Source organism: Panthera onca, chromosome D2, assembly GCF_046562875.1.
Source record: "Panthera onca isolate mPanOnc1 chromosome D2, mPanOnc1 haplotype 2, whole genome shotgun sequence".
Lineage (NCBI taxonomy): Eukaryota > Metazoa > Chordata > Mammalia > Carnivora > Felidae > Panthera > Panthera onca.
Window position 1 is genome coordinate 86,064,425 of NC_138349.1, and position 19,836 is coordinate 86,084,260.

Here is a 19,836-nt window from a genome sequence, read left to right on the forward strand (position 1 = left end):
TAGGCTTTTATTTTTATCCTTGATTTTGAGGAATTTCAGTATGATATGCCTTGTTTTCTGTGTTTCTTATGTTTGGCATTTGTTGAGTTTCCTGAATCCATTGTTGTATAATTTGCATCAAATTTGGAAATCGTGCAGCCATTATTTCATAAAATATGTTTTCCGTCACTCTTTTTTCAGGTACAATTTTACGTGACCACTCGATATTATCCTATGACACTTCACTGATGTTTTCGTTATCGTGTCTCTAGTCTTTTATCTCTCTATCACATTTCAGGTAGTTTCCATTACCCTATCTTCACTTCCTCTGGCCTTTTCTTTCACAGTGTTTAATTTTCTTTCGATCTCATCCAAAGTATTCTCCGTGTGCCATCTTATATACTTCAGATGTAATTGTACTGTTTAGTGTCCTTGTCCATAACTTCTATCATATCTATAATCTGTCAATTTCTATTATGTCAATTTCTATTATTTTTTACTATATTATGGTGAGTCACAGCATCTTTCTTCTTTCAATACCAATATAACATTTCATTTCATGCTGAACATTATGTGTTTTACCTTGCTGAATCATGGATGGCTTCATATTCCTCTAAATGCTCTCCAGCATTATTCTAGAAAGTAGGCACATTACTTGGAACTAGTGTGATTCTTTCTGGAATGGCTTTTTGATTTGTTAGCTGTGTCCAGAGTACTGCTCAGTCTATGACGACTTTTAACCACAACGAAGATAATATCTTTCTGAATACTAATTATCCCCACTTATTAGAATATCCTTCTGAGTACCCTAACCTATGTAGAATTTTTTTTTCCCCACTCTGGAAACCAGAGTTTTACACTCTGGATAGTTAGAACATAAACTATCTTTGGTCCTATGTGGACCCTGAAAAGAATTCCCCTATTCTTGTCAGGTTCTTTACACAGCCTCAGACAGCTTCCTCACATGCTTACACCAGTCAATATTCAACTTAGGACTTGGAAAGGACTCCAGTCTCTTTCTCAGGTACTGGAAGGAGGCAGTCTTCTTTCTGTGCCTGGTGCAGCCATGGCTTGTGGTCCCAAGGAGCATCTGAAGTGTGTAACAGCTTCAAAGCATTGGATGCTGGATAAACTGACCAGTGTGCTTGTCCCTCAACCATCTACAGGTCCCCATTAGCTGAGAGAATGTCTTCCTCTCCTCATTTTCCTAAGGAACAGACTTAAGTATGCCTTAACAGGAGATGAAGTAAAGATCTGATACAGCATTTTATTAAGATTGATGGCAAGGTCTGAGCTGATATAACCCACCCTGCTGGTTTTATGTATGTTAGCAGCATTCAAAGACTGGGGAGAATTTCCATCTGATCTGTATGACACCAAGGGTTGTTTCTGTTCTTTGGATGACACCTGAGGAGGCCAAGTATAAGTTGTGCAAAGTGAGAGAGATCTTTGTGTGGACAAAAGGAACCCCTCACCTGGTGGTCCATGATGCTGGCACTATCTACTATCCTGATCCCCTCACCAAGGTGAAGGACACCATTCAGATTGATTTGGAGACTGCAAAGATTACTGATTTCATCAGGTTTGACACTGGTAATCTATGTATGGTGACTAGAGGTGCTAACCTGGGAAGAACTGGTGTGATCGGTGCCCGAGAAAGGCACTATGGTTCTCTGGATATAGTTCATTGCCAATGGCAACAGCTCTGCCACCCAGTTCTCCAATATTTTTGTTATTGGCAAAGGCAACAAGCCATGGATTTCTCTTACCCATGTAAAGGGTATCTGCCTCACCATTGCTCAAGAAAGAGACAAAAGACTGGTGGTCAAACAGAGCAGTGGGTAAAATGGTCTCTAGGTGACTTAATAGGAAGCCTTTGTACTTAATTAAAGATAATACAGCACAATAAAAAAAATTAGAAGATTTGGAGAGGATTCCAAGCCTCAGGAGCCTTCTCTTTGGGAAGCTCTTTTCTTTCCAGTCCTGTGTCCTGTGAACTCCAGTTGTATTAGCCTTCTTAGCCACCTACTTGTGTCTCTGAATGCAGAAGTTTCCAGGCAGCACCTGGGTCACTCCTCAACAGCACAGCGTGGAAAGTCTCCAGACCACAACTCAGGGCAGTCATAGTTATCACCTAATGTTCCCCCTCTCACAGGAATCTCTGTCCTAATCTCCAATGCATGATAAGTGCTGTTTTCCATATTTTATTTTATTTTATTTTTTTAGTTTTTGTTTTTTGTTTTTTGTTTTTTTTTTCATGTAGGAGGGAAGTGTCAGTATCTGTTATACTATCCCCTGGGAATATTTTAGTTTTTCAAAGGGATTTTCATTGTTTTCCTGTCGGGAGTGCAATGTAAAACATTTCATCTTTCCATGGAGCCTTCAGTAAAATAATCAGTAACTAACTGTTAAAGTAAATGCATTTTGACAAGGTACAGAGACTCTTTGTCTTTCTTCAATAAGTAGGGAGTAAATACAAATTTCAAGTGGGCAATAACTTTGCCTTATCTGCATATCCCCGGGATCTACAATGTGTTTTCACATTGTAGGCACTTAATAAATGATTGCTAAATTATGTTAAGATATTGGCTAAGAACTAAATACCCCATGCAGCTATACAAACTTTCATTCAAGATTTCTAAATAGAACGGGCCATTAAGTTCTCCAATTTAGACTAAGAAATGTTAAAGACCCCCATGCCTACATTTGGTATAACTGCCAAGTTGATAAAAATCCCCTTCTCCCGTCCCCCAACACTGCTAATTCTTGATATCACTAACTCCCAGTGTTGCTAAACAGTGAAAATCAATAGGGAGAACTTCACAGGTCTTGTTGAGAAGCCTTTTTAGTTTCAGACATTTAGAATCATTCTGACAACTACTGCTCATAGGACTTTGGGAGTAGAAAAACCTACGTTTGTTTTAAGCTGTTTAGGTAGAGTACTTCAACATCTATCAGTTACAAAATTTCCTGACCCTGCTCATCCTAAATCACAATATTGTCACTTTCACATGTGTTTGATGTGAGTTATAAAAATACTTATACATTTCTACCTAGTAACGACAGTCCTTGGAATTCTTTTAACAGGGCAAGGTGAGGCAGTATCATAGAATCCATAATAACACAATAAATTAAAACGAGAAAATGTATGACAGGGTACTATTTCATTATACAATTATAATTGTGACCACTTTGAAACCACATGGAAGAAGGCTATGATTAATAAATTAAGTAAAATGTATAGACCACAAAAACAAATTTATGATGCTATGTTAAAAGGTATGTGCACACGAATAAAAATTAGAAAGGAGTATGAAATAATGAAAACATGTGATTTGTTAAGGTGGATCAATGGCAAACAATTCTTTATACAAAATACAAATTTAGAGAAAGAGTTGCTTTAAAGGATGCTTGCCCTTCAAATATATATTTTAAAGCTAGGTTTCACTTGGGTCACATTTGCAGATAAGAAAAATCAGTTTTCACTCTTTCAAACCTTTGTCATATGCTTGATGTATGAAATTAAATATTACCTTTTTTCTGGGCTATGTGAAACTGTCTGCACCTGTAACCCAAGATGTGCTTAATTTGCATCTGCACTTGTGATGTAAGAGCACTCATAATCCGTTACTATTTTGTATAGTTGGTTTTGGGGCTTTGAAATCCTTCTTTTACGCCCCTATTTCTGCATCTTCTCTCATCACATATACTGACAGTAGTGTTAGCTCTGCTGAGTGAAAGTGCAGAAAACAAGGGTGACTGGCCCAGCCTGCCCACTGTTCACACAAGCAGATGGCTGAAGTGACAGAATTGGGACTAACTTAAGCGAAATGTGTGCCTTGTCTTCGGTGAAGGAAGGGTAAGTCTTCCTGACATTGTGACCGTTACAATTGTCTAAGGGAGTATCTTTAGGTTGTCAAGCTTGATCTTAAAATAGAAGCATGCTCTATGGATAGGCATAAGGGCTGAAGCCGTTGTGTACACACACACACACACACACACACACACACACACACAAACATTCTGGCTTGTGGGATACACATACACACATCACATGTATTTCTAAGAGTGAGATAAATACCCCTAATGACTGAATTAGCATCTCTACAAATCTCTAAGACTCTAAAATGTTAATGAGTTCCCAAATGATAACATTACGAGCTAAATATGCCACTTTTGCATGTATCTTCTAAATCAGAAAATAAAGCAAACAGACCAAATGCTCATGTACTGGGAAAACTCCTAAGTTACACACACACGTAACAAAGGGGCAATGGCATAGCCTAGAGGTGAAAACAAATCTCTTTCCAATAAAATCACACGTATTCATTGCACAGTCTTTGGTAAAACTCAGTGAACAGAGTCCAGGTAAAGAATTAGTGCACACTCGAGCACAGGATCCTGAACGTAGGAAATTCCATTTATACTGATCCTTTCTGCCTGCAAAATCTGTAAATATCTTCCTGTGAAATATGTTACATATACATGTAGCACATGTGTACACGTATGTGCATACATGTTTATACACACACATACATATATCCCGCAAGACTTTGTACTCAAACAGTGCATATCCCCATGCACCCTGTTTCTTTCATACCATTGAAACACCCTGGCCTTCCATTCCTAATGAAATGCTTTTTTTGAAGTCAGTAATATAAATATACATTTCCATCACAATCTGTCAGAGTTGTAAGCGGGCGGCTAAGTTCAGAGCTCTAGGCAGTCACCAAGGACATGCCCTTTAATGTAATCCTGCCTTCACCATGGACTGCGGTATCCTGGGAATACTGAACTTAATGCTGTACTCTGAACACATATGCAAAATAAACACGAAGTTGAGGAACCTTTTCATGCATATTTATTTGGTTTTCAGGTCAAGGCTAATTCTTGTTTATAGTGGGTTAAGGGTTGATGAAGTTACATCACACAAATAGAGGTATGCGGTGGCACAGAACAGCTAAGTGGGGTCTCAGGCCAGACTTCACAAAGCAAGCAGACCGTGAATCTCCTTCGCTGCTAGCGTTTCTTTTGAAACGCCCTAAAAACGACAAATTCCATCAACAAATAGCTTTTCTATAAAATTTGTTAAATGTTTGGGGCGCCTGGGTGGCTCAGTCGGTAAAGTGTCCAACTTCGGCTCAGGTCATGATCCTGTGGTTTTTGAGTTTGAGCCCCGTGTGGGGCTCTGTGTTGACAGCTCAGAGCCTGGAGCCTGCTTTGGATTCTGTGTCTCCCTCTCTCTCTGACCCTCCCTTGTTCATGCTCTGTCTCTGTCTCAAAAATAAATAAAACATTATATATTTTTTAATTTGTTAAATGTTTGCTTATTTTTAAAATTTTAAAAGAGAGAGACAGAGCGCAAGCAGGGGAGGGGCAGAGAGAGAGGGAGACAGAATCCGAAGCAGGCTTCAGCCTCTGAGCCGTTAGCACAGAGCTTGATGCGAGGCTCGAACTCACAAACCATGAGATCATGACCTGAGCCCAAGTCGGACACTTAACCAACTGAACCACCCAGGTGCCCCCATCAACAAATATTTTGAGCACCCATTACAAGCTGAGCATTTTGGGGGGGCATAAAACAATGAGGTTTTTGTGTGTCAAAATCAAGAATGTCTCCAGTATATTATCCTTGGGTCTATTTACTTATTTCTCAGCAAGTAAATGCAAAGGGGGTGCTGTTATTTCATACGCTGACCATTTGGGAACTGCTTTTCCTCTTGGATTTTTAAAGAATTAATGTAGTTACGAGGTAGCTATATGCAAGGAATTCTAGGCTCATTCCCTGAGAGCTGTGTGATTTGGACAGGTGAATTCAATCTTCTATTTCAATTATTTGTTATAGAAGTCTTTCATAGAGATGCTGATTATATACCTGTATCTATCTATATATAAATATGCATTTTATATTGATAGATATATGTTTACATATACATGTGTACATTACAAGCACTTAATAGAGCATAGTTACTATATTTTCTTATTGTTATTAGGATACATTGGGGTCTTAGATGGGTGAAGTAGCTGTGAAAAGGATGGGTGGTAAGTGTTTCACAGATGCCATGAAGGGAGGGATGGGGCCACATGGCTCTAGACAACATAGACTCGGTGGGTGGAGGCATGGCAAGTGACTATGTACAAGAAGGCATCCTAGAGGAGGTGACTTAAGAGATGAACATTAAAGATAACAAAAGTGGAGTGCCTGGGTGGTTCAGTTGGTTAAGCATCCAATTTCGGCTCAGGTCGTGATCTCACAGTTTGTGAGTTCGAGCCCTGAATTGGGCTCTGTGCTGTCAGTGCAGAGCCTGCTTTGAATCCTCTGTCCCTCTCCCTTTACCCCTCCCCAAATCATTCTTTCTCTTTCAAAAATAAATGCATCTTTAAAAAACATTTAAAGATAACTACAAGTTAGTAAGGAAAATGGAGAGGAGAGAGAGAAAGGGGAAGACAACCTTAGAAAAAAAGGGGCAAGAAGATAAAACTCTTCTGCACTGCAAAGGAAACAATCAACAAAACTAAAAGGTAACCAACGGAATGGGAAAAGATATTTGCAAATGACATATCAGACAAAGGGCTGGTATCCAAAATCTATAAAGAACTCACCAAACTCCACACCTGAAAAACAAATAATCCAGTGAAGAAATGGGCAGAAGACATGAATAGACACTTCTCTAAAGAAGACATCCAGATGGCCAACAGGCACATGAAAAGATCCTCAATGTCACTCCTCATCAGGGAAATACAAATCAAAACCACACTCAGATATCACCTCATGCCAGTCAGAGTGGCTCAAATGAACAAATCAGGAGACTATAGATCCTGGAAAGGATGTGGAGAAACGGGAACCCTCCTGCACTATTGGTGGGAATGCAAACTGGTGCAGCCACTCTGGAAAACAGTGTGGAGTTTCCTCAAAAAATTAAAAATAGATCTACCCTATGACCCAGCAATAGCACTGCAAGGAATTTACCCAAGGGATACAGGAGTGCTGATGCATAGAGACATTTGTACCCAATGTTTATAGCAGCACTTTCAACAATAGCCACATTATGGAAAGAGCCTAAATGTTCATCAACTGACAAATGGATAAAGAAATTGTGGTTTATGTACACAATGGAATACTACTTGGCAATGAGAAAGAATGAAATCTCGCCTTTTGTAGCAATGGAGAGAACTGGAGAGCAATGGAGGAATTGGAGAATGTTATGCTAAGTGAAATAAGTCATACGGAGAAAGGCAGATACCATATGTTTTCACTCTTATGTGGATCCTGAGAAACTTAACAGAAGACCATGGGGGAGGGGAAGGGGAAAAATGTTACAGAGAGGGAAGGAGGCAAACCATAAGTGACTCTTAAAAACTGAGAATAAACTGAGGGTTGACGGCAGGTGGGAGGGAGGGGAAAGTGGGTGATGGGCATTGAGGAGGGCACCTGTTGGGACAAGCACTGGATGTTGTATGGAAAGCAATTTGACAATGAATTTCATATTTAAAAAAAAAAAGAAAAAGAAAAAAGGGGCAAGAACCCTGCGGCCAAGTCTCTTGCTTATGTGAGATGTGGTCTATTGTGTATGCAGGGGAATTGACCTGAAAGTTTGAAATGGCTGGAAAAACCCTGTGCAGAGTATTTAATGGAAAATGTACAGGAAAAGTAAGGATACATCATGGATTATTTGAGGATTTAAATAACTTGGGAATTAGCACACTAGGGATCCCTAAGTTACTGAAATTGGTCATGTTGTCAGTTCCAGGTTTTAGAATCCAAGTTTTCTGTCTTGAAGTGAAATGTCATGATAATTCCGTACCCCCAGAATCATTCCTTTCTCCCCTAACTGTATCAGGGAGTGCCTACAGTGTGCAAAACCACGAAGTTCCTCTGAGTTCAGCAGTCCCCTAGCCCGGTCATTCGTTATCTTTTGATATTCTGAGAACACTGTGTCAAGGTTTTACTAAATCACCAATATTGATAATTTGAGAAATTAGAATAAAACTACGAGAAGGCTAGAAAATGGAAAAATATTCATTACTTTCAAAGAAGGAAACCCAAATATCAGATGTAGTCTAAAAATCAATCCCAATATTGGTTCTACAGCTCTTTGTTTAAGGGACAGGAATAGACTGTCTGGAAAGATACACACTTAAAACTTGCACAGCTGCATTAAAAACAAGTTACTACACACTGAACTCATTTATTTCCTAGGGTGAAGAGATTAGTAGATGATGAGAGTCCAGTGGCCCTTATGTATGTGATATTCATCATGGTGTATTTATCACAAAGGAAATTTTCTAAATTCTTCCAGAAACATGATAACTATACAGACACAAGTAGGCTAATATCAGGACATTTGGACCAATAATTTTCAGAAGGGCAGTGCGTCAAAGTATCTAAAATGTGTGCAATTTCAATCTGCAGGAAATCTTTCATGGCCATTCCCTACATGCGTCTTCTTAGCCTAATTCTTCCTAACTTTTATTACCTATGACCAGAATTAAAGTGTAGACTGTATATTAAATATATAGGTCAATGTAGTTTGCTAAATTATTTTTTAGAAAACCTAAAGCATCAAATGACAAAAATCAGGATCCAACCAAATGTGCGAGGATGCAACTATAGGCTGATACTAAGAAAAGTGTAGTGTAGACAAATATAACATCCCACACTCAGCTCAGATGAATCGACTCAGCATGAGGGGATCCAAGATTAGCAGGGAGTGTGCGTGGGGACTCAAGGTGAGACTGTCCTAATAGTCAGTGAGTTGACTATGCATACAATGCAAATCGTGCATGCTGAACACTGTTGAGAATAAGGGTAGAGATATTTTACGACAACAATTTTTACAGCAGTTATAGTAACGCTTAGCACTTACATATGTGCTGTAGCAAAATTAACCCATTTAATCTTCACAGAAACTACTTTATGAGGCAAAAGTATTAGCATTATCCCCACTTTACAGGTGAGAAAATAGGTACAGTGAGATTAAATTAGGCCCAAGTCACATGGCTTATAAGCAACAGAGCAATTTGACCCCAATGTTACTATTCCCTTTTTCCTTTTTTAATGTTTGTTTATTTTTGAGAGAGAGAGAGAGAGAGAGAGAGAGAGCGAGCGAGAGAGCGAGAATGAGCATGGGAGGGACAGAGAGAGAGGGAGGCACAGGTTTTGAAGGAGGCGCCAGGCTCTGAGTTGTCAACACAGAGCCCGATGTGGGACTCGAACCCAACAACTGTGAGATCATGACCTGAGCCAATGTCAACAGCTTAGCCACCTTAGCCACCCCGATGCCCCCAAAGTTTCTATTCTTTTGCAGAACCTCACATTTTTATAAGGTAAAAGGAACACTCGGGAATGACTTTTACAGTAATAACAACCATACATGAGGAATTGATACTCAAAATGGAGGCACAGCTTGTAGAAGAAATTACTGAAGGACACATAACTGACTTCAAACCCTGATTAGCTCTCTTGGGAAAGAGGCTGGACTTCTTTCTATGGTTCCAAGGAAGACTACGAAGTAAAGAATGGCATATTTTTAACACAAGTTAAAAAAAAGACTTTATCATGTAATAACTACCTAAGATGGATTTTGGTTAATGGTAAATAAAATTGCAGAATTAGAGTTCAAGGGATGAAGTATAGATAAATCCGTCTTCAGTAGTAGTGACAATATTTTGTACTACATTTAATGTTTGTGAACATCTGAAACTGCCCTTCACGCCCTCTAAATGGCAATGCCTGCTGTCCATCCTTCATAGATCTGAAACCTGAACACCAACAAGCAATCCATCTCAAAAGGGGGATTGATGTGCTCTAAAAAGCCAGTCGCTATGCTCTGAGTGTAACATTGGCATGTATCCACATCTTCAGCTAATGAAAATAAGGAATCTATGTTCTTTTTTCTTTTGAACAGATTATCAGGCAGAACATCCCTTATTTATATTTCCTATCTTATGCTATCAAGTTAGCATGATTTCCCCCAAACAAACAAAAACTTCTTATGTAGTCTCTGTATTTTCCTCTCTCCTTCAGTCTTCTGTGTTTAGTAACATATTTAGGTTGCCCATTTTGTTGTAAATATCTGAATAATTAACTATCCACCTTTCATTTTTAACCATGATTTTGACATAGGCATGAACAAATTCACAAGTTAGTCTCATTAGGTCTGTTACATTCTGAGTAATTTCTTATGTACAATTATATTTTTGTTTATGTTAGTCTTTCTTTTAATTTACATTCTAGTTAGTTAACATACAGTGTAGTATTTGTTTCAGAAGTAGAACCCACTAATTCATCACTCACATACAATACCCAGTGCTCATCCCAACAAGAGCCCTCCTTAATGCCCATCACCCATCTAGCCCACACCCCCATGCACCTCCCCTCCAACAACCCCCAGTTCATTTTCTGTGTTTAAGAGTCTCTTATGGTTTGTTTCCCCCTCTCTGTTTTTATATTATTTTTCCTTCCCTTCCCCTATGTTCATCTGTTTTGTTTTTTTAAATTCCACTTATGAGTGAAATCATATAGTATTTGTCTTTCTCTGACTGTTTTATCCCGCTTAGTACGATACATTCAAACAGGTGTTGTGGCCATTCTGGAGAACGGCATGGAGGCTCCTGAAAACACTAAAAATAGAACTAGCCTATCACCTGTTAGCCTTTTCTATTGAATTTACTTAAATACACCTAAATTACTATTTTTAGTCTAGCAGCATTATTTAATAAGTAATTTATATAATTTGTGTGTATCAATATTCTACTATGGCATGCCATCACATCCTTACATTTGCTTTTTCAGAGTAAGGAGACAGTAAATTCAAATAAATGAAAATCTACCTGATCGCTCATAGAAACAAAGTGAGCTCTCTTCAAATATGAAATGAAACAAATATCTTTTATTATAACCCAAATCCAGTTGGCCGTCTTGAAACCATCTTTCTGTCCATCCAGAAGTCTTGAAGAAAACTGTATCTGCAATCACAGGTCTCTTCATTGGGGAACATAAAGAGGATTTATATAGAGTATTAAACGAAAACTTCAGACAAATCCTCTTTAGGTGAGTTTCTTCCTCCCAAAGTTTCCCACTCTTAACAAGAACAAGAGTCTCCAATTCCCCCCACTGCTATTGATGCAGTCTCTTTATGGGCATGTTTTTCAGTAATAAAAATTATTTTCTCTCTGCCTATACCACTCACCTACACTTTTGATGAATATATATCTCTATCCCCAATCACCTTGCTCACCACCCCACTGCTTGGAAAATTCTGGTGGACAAAGTTCTTTATCCTGAAAGCCTCTATAAAGAGGTATATGCAAGCTACTATTAGGAATTCAACTATTTTTATATCCTGAAAACAGCTATGACATCCCTACTGTTCACGACACACAAATTGGTATCTGCCAAACCATACTGACTAAAGTTTCTAAGAGGTAGGGCTCATTCTATAACAAGCCAAAAGATCAAGAGCACTCACAACTAAAAAATATGAAACCACTTTTATAGAAAAGTTCTCTTTTGGAAATCTTGTCTAACTATAAGACATATTTCTTTTGTCAATAAATCTCTTTTCTTTCCAGAGAATCATGAGAAATAATATCGTGATTAGCTACCAAATTTTAGAGTTTGCTTGTTTTTTTGTTTTTTATAGTTTTTCACTTTGCTCAACACTTTTGATTCATGGATGATCTTCTCCTTACCCCTACCCTGTTAAAACACACACACACACACACACACACACACACACACACACACACGCCCCTAAACACACAGCATAGGCATGAAGAAGGCATGTTTCAATAAAGAGCCACAAAATCATAATAATCTTGAATAATACTGTGATGCTCATATACTCAAGATTATTGCTCGAACACTAGAGGCATTTACAGATACAATCCTAGGGTTAAGACACTACAGAGAGACTGGACAATATATTTTTAAAAATTCTAATTAAGCCAGATGTTAACAGGCAGTATAACTCCAAAGCAATACAACTTCAAAAAGAGACAGAGACTATTTGTAGCAAATCTGTGGACGAAACAAACCACTGAAACATTTTTCATGTGTGATAAACCTTGAAGAATGGATGCTACCTATACAGGTAGGAATCAGAGGAAATACATTTCAGAAGAGAGAAACATAGTTTATCAATTATATTCTGATAATGATGGGTATTCAGAGTGTCATTTGAAAAAATATATGTGATTTCCTAGTGCTTTGGTAGGATCCTAAAAAGATAATGATGGACACATGTGAGCAGGGTCCCAAAGTACAAAGATGGGTATGGAAAAGAATTTGAGCTCTAAGAAAATTCATAAATAATCCATTTTCTTAAAATTGTATTCAGTAATAACCTACAGTTATCTGCATGAATTTTGCACACAGCAATTATTTGATAATCAGGAGTAAATTGTGTCTTTTTGGTCATGCAACAGATTTAGCTGATCAAATCAACTTTGCTGTTTCTTCGCCCCTTAAAATCTAAGCATAACACTAGTAATATCTAACAGGTATTAATAATTCTGTGTTAAATATTAGCATTTATTATTGAGCTCAACCTTTCCAAAGTTCCTACAGCTACATTTCATTATCCCCATTTTACGGACACAGAGACAGAGACTCCCAACAGCCTGAGTAATCTGGCCCCAAGTCACAGAGCTACTATGTTAGTAGAGTCAAGTTACAGTAGCCAGTCTGATTTTACAGCTCATCTTCTGAATAATAAAGCTATAAATCATGCTCTCCTGACCACGCATAGATTAAAAAAAAATGTGACCATTAAGAGCCCATTTAAATATGTGCTAAAACCAATTTAAATATTTTAAATATTAACACTTTATTAATATATCAAATCTTGTTTTATTATCACAACTGTTACCTAAGGTAGATAGATCTCACCTTGGAATAATCAGACAAGAATAAAAGTATCATCAGTCTGTTCTTATGTTGATCTGTTATTTCTGAACATGATAAATTCACTTTGTATCCCTGAAGTCATCTAGTTAAAGAGCCTGAATTTATTGGTTTTTGGTTTTTTTTTTAAGTTTATTGACAGAGAGAGAGAGAGAGAGAGAATATGAATGAGCAGGGAAGGGACAGAGGCGGGGGGTGGGGGGACAGAGAACCCCAAGCAGGCTCCGTGCTGTCAGCACAGAGCCCGACGCAGGGCTCGAACTCATGAACTATAAGATCAAGCAAGACCTGAGCTGAAATCAAGGGTTTTGATGCTCAACCAACGGAGCCACCCAGGTGCCCCAAGCTTGAAATTATTGCTAATTTCATTAAGTTCTATTATAACATCTGCAGTTCATGTTAATATAATTCTTAGTTATAATGTAATTGGAGGGAAAGACTGCTAATGCTGGCTGGTGCTGAGTATCTGGGCTGATCCCAGATAGGAAAATAATATGTTTATCAGTTTGGTCAAATCCCTTTGGGGGGCCAGCTTGGCTACAGATTATGAAAAAGGTTTGTCTCCCCTCTACACATCTCGATAACCCTCCACCTTCTCCCCATGCCCTAAAGAAAGGGAGAGAATAAAATCTGTAAAAGGGTTCCAAGGTACTCCACATAACAAAGTAGCAGAAATGCCATATACTCAAGGGTTCCTGGAAGTCCAGGAGTGAGGAAGTAGGAAGAAGGTGCCTAGAAAGTGAGAGAAGAAAACCCATAAGGGGGTTAAAAGTGGAGCCCTGGGGATGTGTCCATAGCCAGTTGCTATAGAGGGGGTTTTACCAACAATACAGTGCCTAGAAACCAGATTGAACCACATAAAGTTGCAGACATTACATTATATTTTGACGTACTAAACTAGCCATTTCAGGATCTCAGTCAGTTAAGCATCTGACTTCGGCTCAGGTCACGATCTCATGGTTCCTGGGTTCAAGCCCTGCATCGGGCTCTGTGTTGACAGCTCAGAGCCTGGAGCCTGCTTCAGACTCTGGGTCTCCCTCTCTCTCTGTCCCTTCCCTGCTCTCTCACGCTCTCTCTCTCTCTCAAAAATAAACAAACATTACAAAAACTAGCAATTTCATATGACTTAATAAATTGATGTTTAAGATTAGATTTGTTATAATTAATCACATACCTTTAGTAAATTATAGCATCTATATATAATTTGCAAAGCTTAATGACCTTTTCAGAAATTGAAAGGAGGTAGGGGCTTCCGATAAATGGGGCTAGAAGCTTGATATACAGGTAAATATATGTGTGCACACATATACGTGTATGTATATACTTAGCGTGTAGTGACTCACACATAGAGATAGTATAGTTTTTACAAAAAATAATACAGTAGACATGAATTTATCATCTCAGCTTAAAAACCACAAAGTGCCAGGGTACCTGGGTGGCTTAGTTGATTATGCGTCCGACTTTGGCTCAGGTCATGATCTCACAGCTCGTGAGTTCGAGCCCCACGTCGGGCTCTGTGCTGACTGCTCAGAGCCTGGAGCCTGCTTCGGATGCTGTGTCTCCCTCTCTCTCTGCCCCTCCCCTGCTCGTGCTCTGTCTCTCTCTGTCTCAAAAATAAGTAAAGACATTAACAAAAAAATTTTTAAAAAACGCACAAGGTGCCTTATTTGAATATGAATTAAAGGTTGACTGTAGATGGTGGCACTCCTTAGGAGTGTCTGATTTAAAATAACATAAGGCAAATTTCAATCTGCGGTTTGCCGCAGAGACCTATTTTTAAAATCCTCTAGGGAATTTCTCTTCCTCCTCAGTTTGACAGGGAGAAAAAGATTTGGAAGAAAAGCTTTTTGTCTCAACGTTCACACCTGATGCTCTATATGTTCTTTTTAAAGGCGTGCAGCCTTGGAAAAACGTGTTTGCTGAGCCCTGGCTGAAGTCGGGCACCCAGTGGCAGCACAGGGGGGCGGCTTTGCCCTCGAGGACTCAAGGGGATTGCACTGTCGCTTTCTGCCAAGTCAGATAAATAAAAAGGAAAAACGAGGTATGTAGGTACCGCACAAGGGCAAACTATGGCAATGAATTCATCAGGCATCTATTATGGAGAAAATAAATTTGAAATACGCTTTGAAAAGAATAGTTTCAGAGGGAAAATATGAGAGGTGATATATTATTTATATCTGGTTTTGTACTTCTCTTTCTCCATTGAATTTCTCACTAGATAAAACTCAGAAAATTCAAAATAAATCTGGATTTGAATCAGTTTGTATGAGAGATTCAGTGTTCCCATATGACTGTTTGGGTAATAAAGCAATATATTAGCCGATATAAAATTGGCTCACTTTATTCATTCACACTAGATAATTTTTAGGCGCATGGATGAGTTATCTTAATTGATCTTCCAACAATCGTGTGAGAAAAGTACTACGATTATGTTTGTTATATAGGTAAGGACACAACACCAAAAACACTTAGACCAGTCAGTCACATGGATAAGAGGTAGAGTTGGGATTGTGTCCTGAGCAGCTGATCTCCAGAGGCTTCATTATAACCACTACTTTCTAGCATCTCACTGTAAACTGTGGTGTATCTTTGTAGTGTATAATATATTAGATTTTTCGGATACATATAAATGTTAAATTCAAACAGTAAAACTTATCATCCTTAGAACTACAAAGCAACAGGCCATCATCTCCCTGGAAGCATTTATATCTCAAAGGGAATCTTTTACATATATATGTACGTGTACATGTGTATATGTGTTCATAGTATGCATGCGTGTGCATGCGTGTACAGAGATATCATGTATATAAATGTGTACACTTACATATAAAGGAAAACTATACACATAAACCCTTTACATAAAGGGTAAAGACGGCAAGCAACTAATTTCAATATCCCCAAAACATTTACAGCCCTCCCCGAAATGTAGAATCTGTCTGAAAATTAGTCATGACGGTATTTGTTTGCTTGCAAAGAGATGTGTTCGTTTTCAGTTTTCAGAATCTGTCTACTGATGACCTGGTTTTGATTATATAGCTAACTTCATATCAGCTACATACTAATTCATAGTTTTCACTAGTTGTGAAAAATTATTTTTCACTATTGTCCTTCTCCCACATTTATGTGTGATTTGGAAGTTTATAGAAATATTCAGTGTGCCATTAAAGATTTGAAAGAATTTAAAGTACGGGAATATTCAAAACATGTGAGGAAACATGTCGCGGGCACGTCGCCCGCCTTGTGTGTCCTCAACTCACTTCCCATGTGACTTGTCCCAGAACCCTGATCTCTGTGCGGTGTCCAGGGGTGTTGGGAGAGGCAGGCACTACATCTACGATACGATGGTAAATGACGCTCGTCAGTATGGGCAGTTCTGCTGACAGGGACTGTCCACCGCGGGCATGTGGTCTCAGGCCGATCAGAGAGCATCTGGGGCTTGACTGAAAACTGGGTCACATGCAGTCTCTCTCGACTCTGTACTTGAAAAGGTGGCGTGCGTATATCACTCCTACCGCTCGCACTACATGGAGGAAGCCAGCCTGAGGTCAATGTGGGTTGTCAGAAAAGGGCTAAGCAAGAGCATCACAGAGAATGACAGTCAGACCCCACATCAAGCAGTCTCTGATATCTACCCAAATTCTCGATCTTCACATTATTAATGTGCTTCTCCTATTGCTTAAACCTGTTTGGTGGGGCTTATAGTATTTGCAACCCAAACCGTCATGAATGTTAAAAGAAACATTAAGAATACTGAAGATCTATATTTCGGAGGATTCAGGAATGAAGTTGCCTTCATTTAAAAAAAAAAATAAATAAATATCAGTATTCATGTTCAGTGCAAAAAAATATTAGCAATGCATTTATTTTTTTTTATTTTTCCACCTTGAGATATAATTGACATACAATACTGTGTAAGCCTAAGGTGTACAATATGGTCATTTGATGTACGTAATCAAAAATAATAACCATATTAACCATTATAAGGTTGATGTACGTAATCAAAAATAATAACCATAATAACCATTATAAGGTTGTCAACAATGCATTTTATTTTATATTATTTTAAAGTTTATTTTTCAGAAAGAGAGAGAGAGAAAGAAGGATCAGAGGAGGGACACAGAGAGACAGAGAGAGAGACAGAGAGAGAGAATCCTGAGCAGACTCTGCACTGTCAGTGCAGAGCCCAACATGGGGCTCCAAGTCAGGAACTGTGAGATGATGACCTGAGCCAAAATCAAGAGCCAGAGGTTTAACTGAATGAGCCCCCTGCCAAGTGTTCCCCAACAATGCATTTTAAAGGGCCAGTTTAAGGTTGTTAATATCCAAGAATTTCAGCCTTGAAATAATATTTAAAATGAAGCACACGTTAACAACAACAACAAAAAAAACAAAAACAAAAACTTAATAGACTGTCCCTTATACACAAAGCACTGTGCTAGAATGGCAAAATGGACACGCAGATAACTAAAACACAAAACCTCTAATTCACTCAATCATATAATCTCCTTAGCTATAAATGAGTATTTCGACCCTTCATTGGCTTCCCTCACAGACATGTCAACTCTCAAGCTTGGCCTTCCTTCTTCCCCATCTTCTTTTCTTCCAGGATTCAAAAACATCCATTGAGCAACTACTCTTTGTGAAAGAATACACTATTTACTGAGAAAGCTGAAATGAATAAGCTCATTAATTGGTATGAAAGAAAGACAACAATCAAGAATTAGATCAAGTGTCTGGTCTTGAAAAAAAATACACAAGTAAACATAGAATGAGTTAATATTTGTAAGGCTTTGGTTTTGTTTTCTTTTTTGATTAAAAGAAAATAAAATATAATTTCCCCCATATAAAAAAATACCTTTTTAAATTAATGGCAATCCAAGCAGCAATTACCAAAACTTTCAAAAAAACCAGGCTTCAAATCATTAAGATTATATCATACATACCAATTTTATTGTTATGAGATTTTGTTGTTATAATTCATTAACAAAATAATGCAGGTTGGAAGCTACTAATACAGTTGAAGGAAAAGATTAAACAATATACCCCAAATATCTAAAAATTAAACTCTTCAAAATATATAAATTAGAATTTATTGCAGTTGGAAAGCAAAAACACATGAAAGAAAAATGTATTTCAATACAATGAAATTTTAAAATTCAATTTGAATATGGTCATGAAGTTTCAAATTTATATAATAAATGCCTTATTTTAATAGAGCAATCTAACTTGTTCTGAAAATAAAATTTCCATCCACACTTTAACTTCTGCAAAACCAGAATAAGGAGATAACTCATTTGTGATGAGAATGTCACAAAGAAACAGACTTCAGAAATTCACACACTCTAGGACACTTGATTATCTTGTTAAGATAATGAATATCAAGAAACCTACCTACTGGTAGGCAATTGTTTGTGTGACAGCACAGCGGATGGAATCAGAAACATCACAGTGACCCACTGGACTGACACATGGGTCCAATGACCCATGGGTATACCCAGCATGCGTAAGGCTGGACGAGAATTTGCGATGTTTTGTAAGTAGTCTAAGCACTAAATAAATATTCTCAAAAACTGAGAACAGAAATTCACTTGATAATTGATAATGTACATTTAATGACTGATAATGTAAATCTACTGTTTACAGGGCCTTTATGTTTTATAAGACTGACCAGGGCAGTCCCTAGACATTTTGTTTCACAGCCCTCTCTTTTTAAAGAGCTGCTTTTTTTTTTTAACAAAAAATCCCTAGTATAATTTACAATCGCTTATATTATTTTTTGATTTTGGAAAAAAAAAAGATTCCATAAAATACGGTAAAACTCTCCCAAAACCCAATTCTGAATGATTTCTAACACTGTACAATTAGACATATTTTTCAGAGCATATGGTGCTTCTTAGTAAATTTGTCTAACAGTCATTTGCATTTATTTTAGATTCATTATGTTTCCTTGGAGAAGTTATATCCATGCATCTTCAACAGTAAGTAAGTAAACAAACATACAAATATGAGTAAAATACTTTATGAAATATTTTGTTAATACAGAGACATAGATCAGAGGTTTTGAAATTTTCTTTTTTTAAAAATACTTGCCAAAACCCTTACAAAGAAAAAATAAATAAATATAAGAACAATCAACTCTTCCGCTAGAAAGGTGACAGGGTGTGAATGATAGAAGACGTCTGAATTCTATTTGCCTGACTCCTTCGAGGCCCTTCTAGGAAATTTTAGTGGTGTAAGCAATGGAAAACTACTAATGTGGTTCAGTAAACAACTTGCATGTTTTACGTGTTATTATTTTGATCCCCACAAAAACATATGAGGCACCTTTGATAATCCCAATTTAGACCAGAAATCAAGGATATGAGAGGGTGGGTCCTGGCACATGGACACAACAAGACACAGAACTAGCTGGCTGTGCAGCTGTAGAAAGAGCATGGAGAAAGTAGTATGTGTTTATGGCTAATCCCATATCACTTAAATATGGTTTGTGATGTATTTTGGAGTCTCAATACTTTTTAATGTTTTATTACTGTTTTCAGGTAACCACAATACCCCTCAAATATCTCACACCAATTACTCACGATCTTGGAACTGGAACCTAAATTCTAGGAAAATGACATTTTGGTTTTTTTTATTAATTTTTTTTAACGTTTATTTATCTTTGGGACAGAGAGAGACAGAGCATGAGTGGGGGAGGGGCAGAGAGAGAGGGAGACACAGAATCGGAAGCAGGCTCCAGGCTCTGAGCCATCAGCCCAGAGCCTGACACGGGGCTCGAACTCACGGACCGCGAGATCGTGACCTGAGCTGAAGTCAGACGCCCAACCGACTGAGCCACCCAGGCGCCCTGGAAAATGACATTTTGTAAACCTTTGACGACTTTGTGCTCGGGTCCACTGCAACTATCTTTGCTCTCATCTCTTTAGTAACCAAAACTACTGTTAGAGAAC

General features: G+C 38.0%; 1 protein-coding gene and 1 pseudogene across 3 annotated transcripts in view; one reads left to right on the forward strand and one right to left on the reverse strand.

The window, feature by feature from the left end:
- PCDH15 (protocadherin related 15) overlaps positions 1-19,836 on the reverse strand; it is a 1,703,323-nt gene that overhangs the window by 1,061,665 nt on the left and 621,822 nt on the right. The gene's annotated exons all lie outside the window — the stretch shown is intronic.
- LOC132684613 (small ribosomal subunit protein eS4-like) lies at positions 1,046-1,824 on the forward strand (annotated as a pseudogene).